This window comes from Diceros bicornis, chromosome 37, assembly GCF_020826845.1.
Source record: "Diceros bicornis minor isolate mBicDic1 chromosome 37, mDicBic1.mat.cur, whole genome shotgun sequence".
NCBI classification, from domain to species: domain Eukaryota; kingdom Metazoa; phylum Chordata; class Mammalia; order Perissodactyla; family Rhinocerotidae; genus Diceros; species Diceros bicornis.
In genome coordinates, this window is record NC_080776.1 from 399,887 (window position 1) to 408,089 (window position 8,203).

At 33.3% G+C, this 8,203-nt stretch overlaps 1 pseudogene; it reads left to right on the forward strand.

The window, feature by feature from the left end:
- Positions 1 to 5,247: 5,247 nt before the first annotated feature.
- Positions 5,248 to 6,724, forward strand: LOC131399232 (olfactory receptor 5M3-like; annotated as a pseudogene).
- Positions 6,725 to 8,203: the final 1,479 nt, after the last annotated feature.

Consider the following 8,203-nt stretch of genomic DNA (forward strand, 5'->3'; position numbering starts at 1 on the left):
TTAGTGTGAGGCAAACCCAAATAAATTTTCTCCTTTGATCCCAGGACACATTCATAATAACTTGAGTTTGTGGAAAAATAAAATTGTGTAAATCTGTTATTAAAAAGAAAAAAACCAACAGTCAACTCTTTCTCTAGAAACATACCACCTCCAGGGACGTGTCTAGGGGAAACTTCTTAATTGCTTCCTTTTTTTCCTAAGGCAAATATTTAAGGAAACTTCCCTTGTTGGCTTCCACTTTCTCTTTTGTCTAGTATATGTTGCTTACCATCTCTTATACAGCATTCAGTTTTCAATTCTGCATCCTCATCGGGGATATTTATCTCCATACTGAGGTTGGTATAAAAATGCATCTATCAGGAATAGTCAGATGAAGTTTGCATCTTAGATTTTATTTTCTTTTATTCTTTATTAATTACCAGTAATTAGCATTAATTATTCCACATATGTTATCTTTGTGTGTAGGTGTGTATGCATTTATGAGAGAGAGAGAGAGAACAAAAGAGAAATTTTCTACAGAGATTTGATTATTTAATTATTGCAAACTACTCAAGCAAGCTACAATTTCCAGGAGTGCATTTAATAGTAATTGCACCACGTATGTTTATTATGTGTTGATGTGTAATATCTCTTCTCATACAAACACACAATGAAATTAATACTATTATTACTGTTACATCATATGAAGACATGGAGAAATTAAAAACAAACCAGAAAAAGAATAAACCTTGCCCAAGTTCATGGAGCCAGAATTCAACCAAGCTCTGACAATAGAAACAGAATTCTTTAACTGGAATACTTGATATTTCCTCATGTCTTGTCTGGGGGAAAAATCCACATTTATTGGTAATTTGATTTGAAATACAGAATGACACCATATGAGAAGTCTGTGTCTATATTTTTCCCTTTAGATGGTGAGGACAGTCCTCTAAGCGCTTCTGAGGTCCCCAAACCCTCTGCTTTTATCCAGACCTCATACTCTCTAAGATCAAGCCTAACCACTTCACTTTCCCCATGAGTTCACCATCACTAGCTGTCACCCGCCTGATCACCATTCAGGTTTTCATGTATTTACTTTCTTTGAAGTACTAACACCACCGTCGTTTATATCTTTTTTGTGGTAAATCATCCTTGGTACTATGCAGTCAGCTCTGACTTTCCAAATAAGAATTCCTCTATTGCTAATTTTGAAAAATGCATAAAAGTAAAAAACACAGGCAGCTACAAGCATGTTCTGTTGATTCAGATATCAGTATAATCTTACACGTTTGTAATCTCTTTTCATGTACAGAATCTCTCTTCATCTTTGTATGTCCTCTATAATTTATGATGTGTCTAAAACATATTTTTCGTTAATTTTTCTTTGTATATGAACCTGTCAAACTTTAAAAATCCAATTTCTTCCTGTTTAGGGCATTCATCTGTCTCAAAAGTTTATGCGTTTTTTAAAAAAAGTAAACTAGTATTGCTTGGGCAGTTTATCTGTGATGTATTTTATTTGTTCCTCTTCCTATGGACTGTGCATGATCACAAGCAGCTCACGACAATGCTTCAGCACATTCAGGACAAATACTAAAAACAAGTGTCCTCTCCCTCTCGGACCAACTAGGAGCATATCCAAACCAGAGAACACAGCAACACACTACAGAGCAGATATCCAACAGGGAGGAAGAATATTTTACCAAGCTGTCTTCCTGCTTGGTATTTTTTTTTTCTTTTTCCCTAAAAGATGAAAACAATTTTTTGATGGTGAAAGACAAGGCTAAACAACCAGTTTATCATTTTAGTGACTTCAGTATTTAAAAATTAGTTTAAAATTAAGTTTATGTTTATGTCAGAGAGGTTCCACAGAAATTCAAAAGAGGAAAAAATTGTTAGGAAGAATTGAGTCCTCACAAGCAGTATGTGCACGCACAGCAGCAGTTTGTAACACGTTTACTTCACACTGTTGAGATCAGAGCAACACCATCCATCACCCTGATTTAATTGCTAGTCATAACACAACTGATTTATAATTTTACTTGCATTTAGTTTTCATTATTTAGCTGTATGAAAGTTATATTAGTGCCACACACGATTACTGTAGATATTTGAGAAAATTTGTAATTAAAAAAACCCAAAACAAAAATTACTTTTATTTAGTGCATTCCACCCTGTGATTTCATGTTACGTTTCTTAAAGACTCACAAATATATTCCTTAAAGACGGTGATTTCAATTTTGTAACATGAATGATACATTGATAAATAAAGAATTTTGGTCAATTTATTAATACACGTGCTGTGATATGAATGGTGAGCTGAACAATACAAAGTGAGTGCTATTTAGACTTTAATGCGATTTTTTAAAAACCTCTTCTTTATGCATAGTAGATTGATGCTCACTTACCACTCAATGTGATCACATGTATTCTCAAAGCTTAATTCTTTTTTGTATATCTATGTATACTTAAAACCAAATGGTTATGTCTAATCGACCATTGAAAAACTCTTTGATGGGAGAATGAATGCCATAAAGGTAACATGAAGCTTTGCGATGGAGAGAAGACACCGAGATTATACAGATGGTGTGGTATTCTTTATACTTTAAAACAAAGGATTTTTATTTATTTTTTTTTATATGTAGCCGAATTATTTTGTTGTTGTTGTTGAGGTGTAATTGACATATGATGTTATGTTAGTTTCAGGTATACAACCTAATATTTCCATATTTGTATATAATGCAAAATGATCATCTCAATAATTCAGTTAACATCCATCCCCATACATAGTTACCAATTTTTTTTCTCTTTTAGATCTACTCTCAGCAGCTTTCAAATATTCAATAGGGTAATATTAACTGTAGTTAGCATGCTGTACATGATATCCCCATAACTGATTTATTTTACAACTAGAAGCTTGTACTTTTTGACCACTTTCATCATTTTTGCCCACCCCCCTACCCCCTGCCTCTGGCAACCACCAGTCAGTTCCCTATATCTATGGGCTTGTTTTTTTATTTTTAATACTCTTCATGTAAGTGAAACCACACTGTATTTATCTTTCTGTCTGGCTTATTTCACTTAGGATAACATCCTCAAGTTTAATCCATGTTGTTGCAAATGGCAAGATTTCATATTTTCAATGGCTGAATAGTGTTCCATTGTGTGTGTATATATATGTGTATATATATATATATATATATATATATATATATATATACACCACAACTTCTTTATCCAGTCCTCCATCAATGGACTCTTAGGTTGCTTCCATATCTTGGCTATTGTAAATAATGCTGCAATGAACATGAAGGTGCATATAACTTCTCGAGTTATTGTTTTTATTTTCTTAGGATAGGAAAGTGGAATTGCTGAATAGTATGTCAGTTCTATTTTTAGATTTTTGAGGAAACGTCATACTGTTTTCCATTGTGCTTATACCAATTTACGCTCCCATCAACAGTGCACAAAAGTTCCCATTTCTCCACATCCTTGCCAACCCTTGTTATTTCTTGTCTTTTTGATAATAATCATTCCAGCAGATGTGAGATAATATCTCATTTTGATTTTGATTTGCATTTCTCTGTGGATTAGTGATAATGAGCATCTTTTCATGTACCCGTTGGTCATTTGTATGTTTTCTTTAGAAAAATGTCTATTCAGATCCTTTGTTTATTTTTTAATCAGATTGTTTGTTTGTTTTGCTATTGAATTGAATGTGTTATTTATATATTTTGGATATTAACCCTTTATCAGATATATGATTTGCCAGTATTTCCTCTCCTTCAGTAGGCTGCCTTTTCATTTTGTTGATAGTTTCCTTTGCCATGCAGAGGCTTTTTTATTTTGACGTAGTCCTACTTGTTAATTTTTTGTTTTGTTGCCTTTGCTTTTGAGGTCAGGTTCAAAAAATTATCACCATCTTTGTATCATAAAACAAATAATTTTAGAAATAAACTTATCAACTCTGTAACAGATTTTCAGCCTATACATAAACAAATTCCAAGGCAGTTTATCCAGATTTAGACAACTTGAACTATTATAATACTTAAAATTTTCAAGCTGTTAGTTAATGCCTCAATTTTTCATTAATTAGCCTGAGATTCTGGAGTTACTCTGTCTAATATACTTTGATTGGTAACTTTCTTCTTTCTCCTGAGAAAACTTTTCTTTACAAATGGAGTGTGTAATTAGCAGTGTATTACTTTTGTTGATAAGAGCCTGTTTATTTCCATTATGGCAATGAAGTTTATATTCCCGCCTGCTCTTATCTTTCCTGGTCACTACCCGGTGATAGCTATGGATAAGGTCCATCAAATTGTAGTTGAACTGAGTGTAATCCTGGAGGTTAAAACAAGAGTTTTAGGAATAGTCAATTTCCCTAGAAATGACATTTAGCCTTTGGAGGGAATGTCCCAATCTCATCTCAAACAAATTCATTGTCCTGTTGAAAAGCTATCTCGAGATTCCCGTTGGATGTAATTACACTCTGTGTTCTACAGAATGTGAATGTTCATTGATGCTGAGGGAATCTCTCTCTGTCTCTCATTTTCAAGCAAAGTAAACACTAGCTAGACTAAGCATAACAGAATTCTTTCCCATGATACTTCTCATAGTTTAACTTTATTATGTAGATTCTCTATCTCTAAGAGATTGGATAGAATATGAAGATTTATCACTATTATTTGATGAATGAACACTTGTAGATTTTTTTCCATAGTACTTATTAACATCAGGCAAGGTACTAGTGTTTCCTCAGGAAAACAATTTGTGAAATATTGTTCTGGGGAAAGGTTTATATGATACCACTTATATTTGAGAGTAAATTTGCAAAATATTCAAGAAATTTTCTAGAACTCCACTGGATCTCAAAAGAAGAATCAATCATTCCCCAATTTCTGCACCCACTATAACTCCGTAAGAATATATCACGGTTTTAGAATGTTCATGTATATTAATAATGCTATAAATACTGACATTAATCTCTTTTTCTTACTTATCTTTAAATCTTTAGGACATAGAGTTAATGATATCTGGTAGATTATAACAATTTATTAGATTTGCAAAAGAGTCCATACCCAGGGGATACGCATAATGTATGAATCTGTATGTAATTTACCCCTTTGTACTTGGCTTTGAGGACTACTGTGATCACTGTGTCCCTCTTCAATTGAAATGAATGCAAATATGAGATTAGATTGAAAATATTTTTTTACCTGACATTTGGGGCTGATTAATTATTTGATTAAGTGGCTTCCATCTCTAATCATGGGGAAATATGCTTGTAGTGAGAAAGAGATGAAGTAAAAATTATTTTTAGATATGTTAAAAGGAAAACTATAACCCTCCATAAATATCTTAAAAATATGAAACTACCCTACATGCCAGTTTTGGAAACAAGGGATGTTTAAGAAGTCATTTTGAGAATTTAGCCAATCACAATATTTAGTCCTAGCATGTTTCAATCACAATATTTTGTATAACTGTTGTGTAATAGACCCTGTGTATTTATTCATCTTAGTAACCTTCAGAGAGCCTGCTATGTAGCAAGTGTCAGAAAAGATTTGTGGGAAAGAATGGCAAAGTGCAGTCGTAAATGTTTAATAAAAGAGACAATGAAAGAAGGCATAGATAAACAGATAAATTAATAACTAATCAATACCTGATTTCAAAATTTATTTCCTTTTAGTTAGCACCAAGATTTGTAACCAATATTGACTTAGAACTGAGAAAACACTCAATTTCACTCATGTGACAGAGTTTATCCTTCTGGGACTAACCAGCTATCGGGAATGGAAAGTTCTCTTCTTCATCATTTTCTTGGTGGTGTATCTTATCACCATGGTGGGTAATACTGGCATGGTCACGTTAATTAAGGTCAGTCCACAGCTTAACAGCCCCATGTACTTTTTCCTCAGTCATTTGTCATTGTTCATGTGTGGTTTTCTTCCAATGTCACCCCTAAAATGTTGGAAAACCTGTTATCAGAGACAAAAAGTATTTCTTACCCTGGTTGTTTAATCCTGTGTTTCTTCTTCATTGCCCTTGTCACTGTAGAAATATTTATTCTTACTTTAATGGCCTTTGATAGATACATGGCAATTAGGAGCCCTCTGCTCTATGGCAGCAAAATGTCAAGGGTTGTCTGTATTCAACTTTCTTTCTTTCTCTTACGTACATGGTTTTCTGACCAGTCTGGCAGCAACAGACTGCTAGCTTGGACTTAGAGCTTGCACTTCTGGGGGAAAATTGAGATCAACCAATTGAGATCAACCACTTCTAATGTGCAGACCCACCTCTCATCAAAATGGCCTGCGCTGGCACCTTTTAAAAAGAATATACAAAGATCATGCTTGCAGGCATTAACCTCACATATTCTCTGAGTGTAATTATCATATCATATCTATTCATTCTCATTGCTATTCTACGGATGCACTCAGCAGAAGGAAAGTGGAAGGCCTTTTCCACCTGTGGGTCCCATTTGACAGCTGTCATCATATTTTATGGACCTCTTATCTTTACGTGTCTCAGACGTCCCTCAGAGGAGTCCGTGGAGCAGGGGAAAATGGTGGCTGTGTTTTATGCCGCAGTGATCCCTATGTGGAATCCCATGATCTACAGCCTGAGGAACGAGGATGTGAAAAAAGCCAGGAGCAAAGTCATCACCAGAGCACGTTTAACAAAATACAATAACATTGAGTTATTTTTGTCTTCTCTGTTTCGTAAATATTTGTTTGTCAACTGATTATTGCTCCATTACAAGAGAAAATCTCAAATTCAGAGAAAAGAAGTACATTTTCCCATTCCTGTTGATGTAAGTACAGGATTAATTAAAAATTAATAAATTAATTAATTGAAAAGGTTATTTGAGCTAAAGTTCACAGGTACACTAATTGAAATTTTTCAAATACTTAGCTAGAACAAAAAGATTTTGTTTTTCTTCTGCAAAAATGCAGTGGATAAATTTGGGAAATACTTATCAATTTGCCCATTTAGAGAGTAATTTGAGGCAGAAAAATAATAACATATTTTATTTAGTTGTCTAGTATGAGGGCAAAAAAATAGTAGTCTTTCTAATGGTTATGAAATTGTTTAATGTTAATGCTTCTTTCAATGTTAAGGGTGAGTCTGTTCAGAGAGTACTACTTTGAAAATAGCAATGCTATTGCATTTAATTCTTTTTTACTTTTTTGATGTTTAAGAGACACAGCATGGTGAGTGTCTCTCTTTTACAGATTCCAGTAGCTGCCATTTTTCAACTGCAAGATTGCCAGTGACTGAACTGAATTCTTGAGTGCCCCTGCCAAAGTGTCTCCAGTCTGACTGAAGAGTGGGTAGAATTAGTGAACGAATGTGTCATTTTGAAAGCACAGCTCTCCAGATTTCACTTAATAAATTAAATTGATACTCATGTGAAATATTTTGCACATCTGTGACTAAGATACGGAACTTAAATATTTTAAAATAATTTTTGTATTTGAAAGAAATAAAGTATTTAGAATGGACTACTTGTTGTCAAAAATGTCATGTCCTGCCATAATGTAATATATTTCCCAGGAATATAGTTCCACACAATAAAATACTGTGATAACAAATAAGTCTCAAATAAGGTCTCAATCATCTCTTCAAAATATGGATAAAAATTTAAAAATGGACAAAGAAGAATGTTTTTTTCTCATAGTGCATCAATTTTGCTTTATAGTTACATTTTTGCAGATAAATTGATAATTACTTAATGGGTAATTTAAATGTGCATATTACACTTCTTTAATTATGTATTTTCTGCAATAAAACAAAAGATGATGCGTGTATATATATGAATGTACATATTTATTTGTTTCTCTGAGGACATAGAGATCAAAGGAAGTCCAAGTGGCAAAGTTCTTGCCTCACACTTGTTCTTCATAAAAATAAAGTACAAGGGTGATACCAAATTATGTTAACACATTTTTATTTTCCTATCCAGAGTTGATTCAAAAGTTCATAAGACTGAGCTTGTTACAATGGGGACTTGCAAAGCTTTTTATCCGTCATATTTTACGCTTTCACTCTTCTTTACCAAGACCATTGATTTTCGTGTTATTGTTTTAAAATATATGTGAATGGAGTTGGGGAAATTTTACCCGTGGGAATAACTGGACCAGCGATTATAGCTTCACTGTTTTTCCTCAAGAGAAATTCCTGAAAGATTAATGAAAATGAATTCAGTTTCTTATTTGTAAAT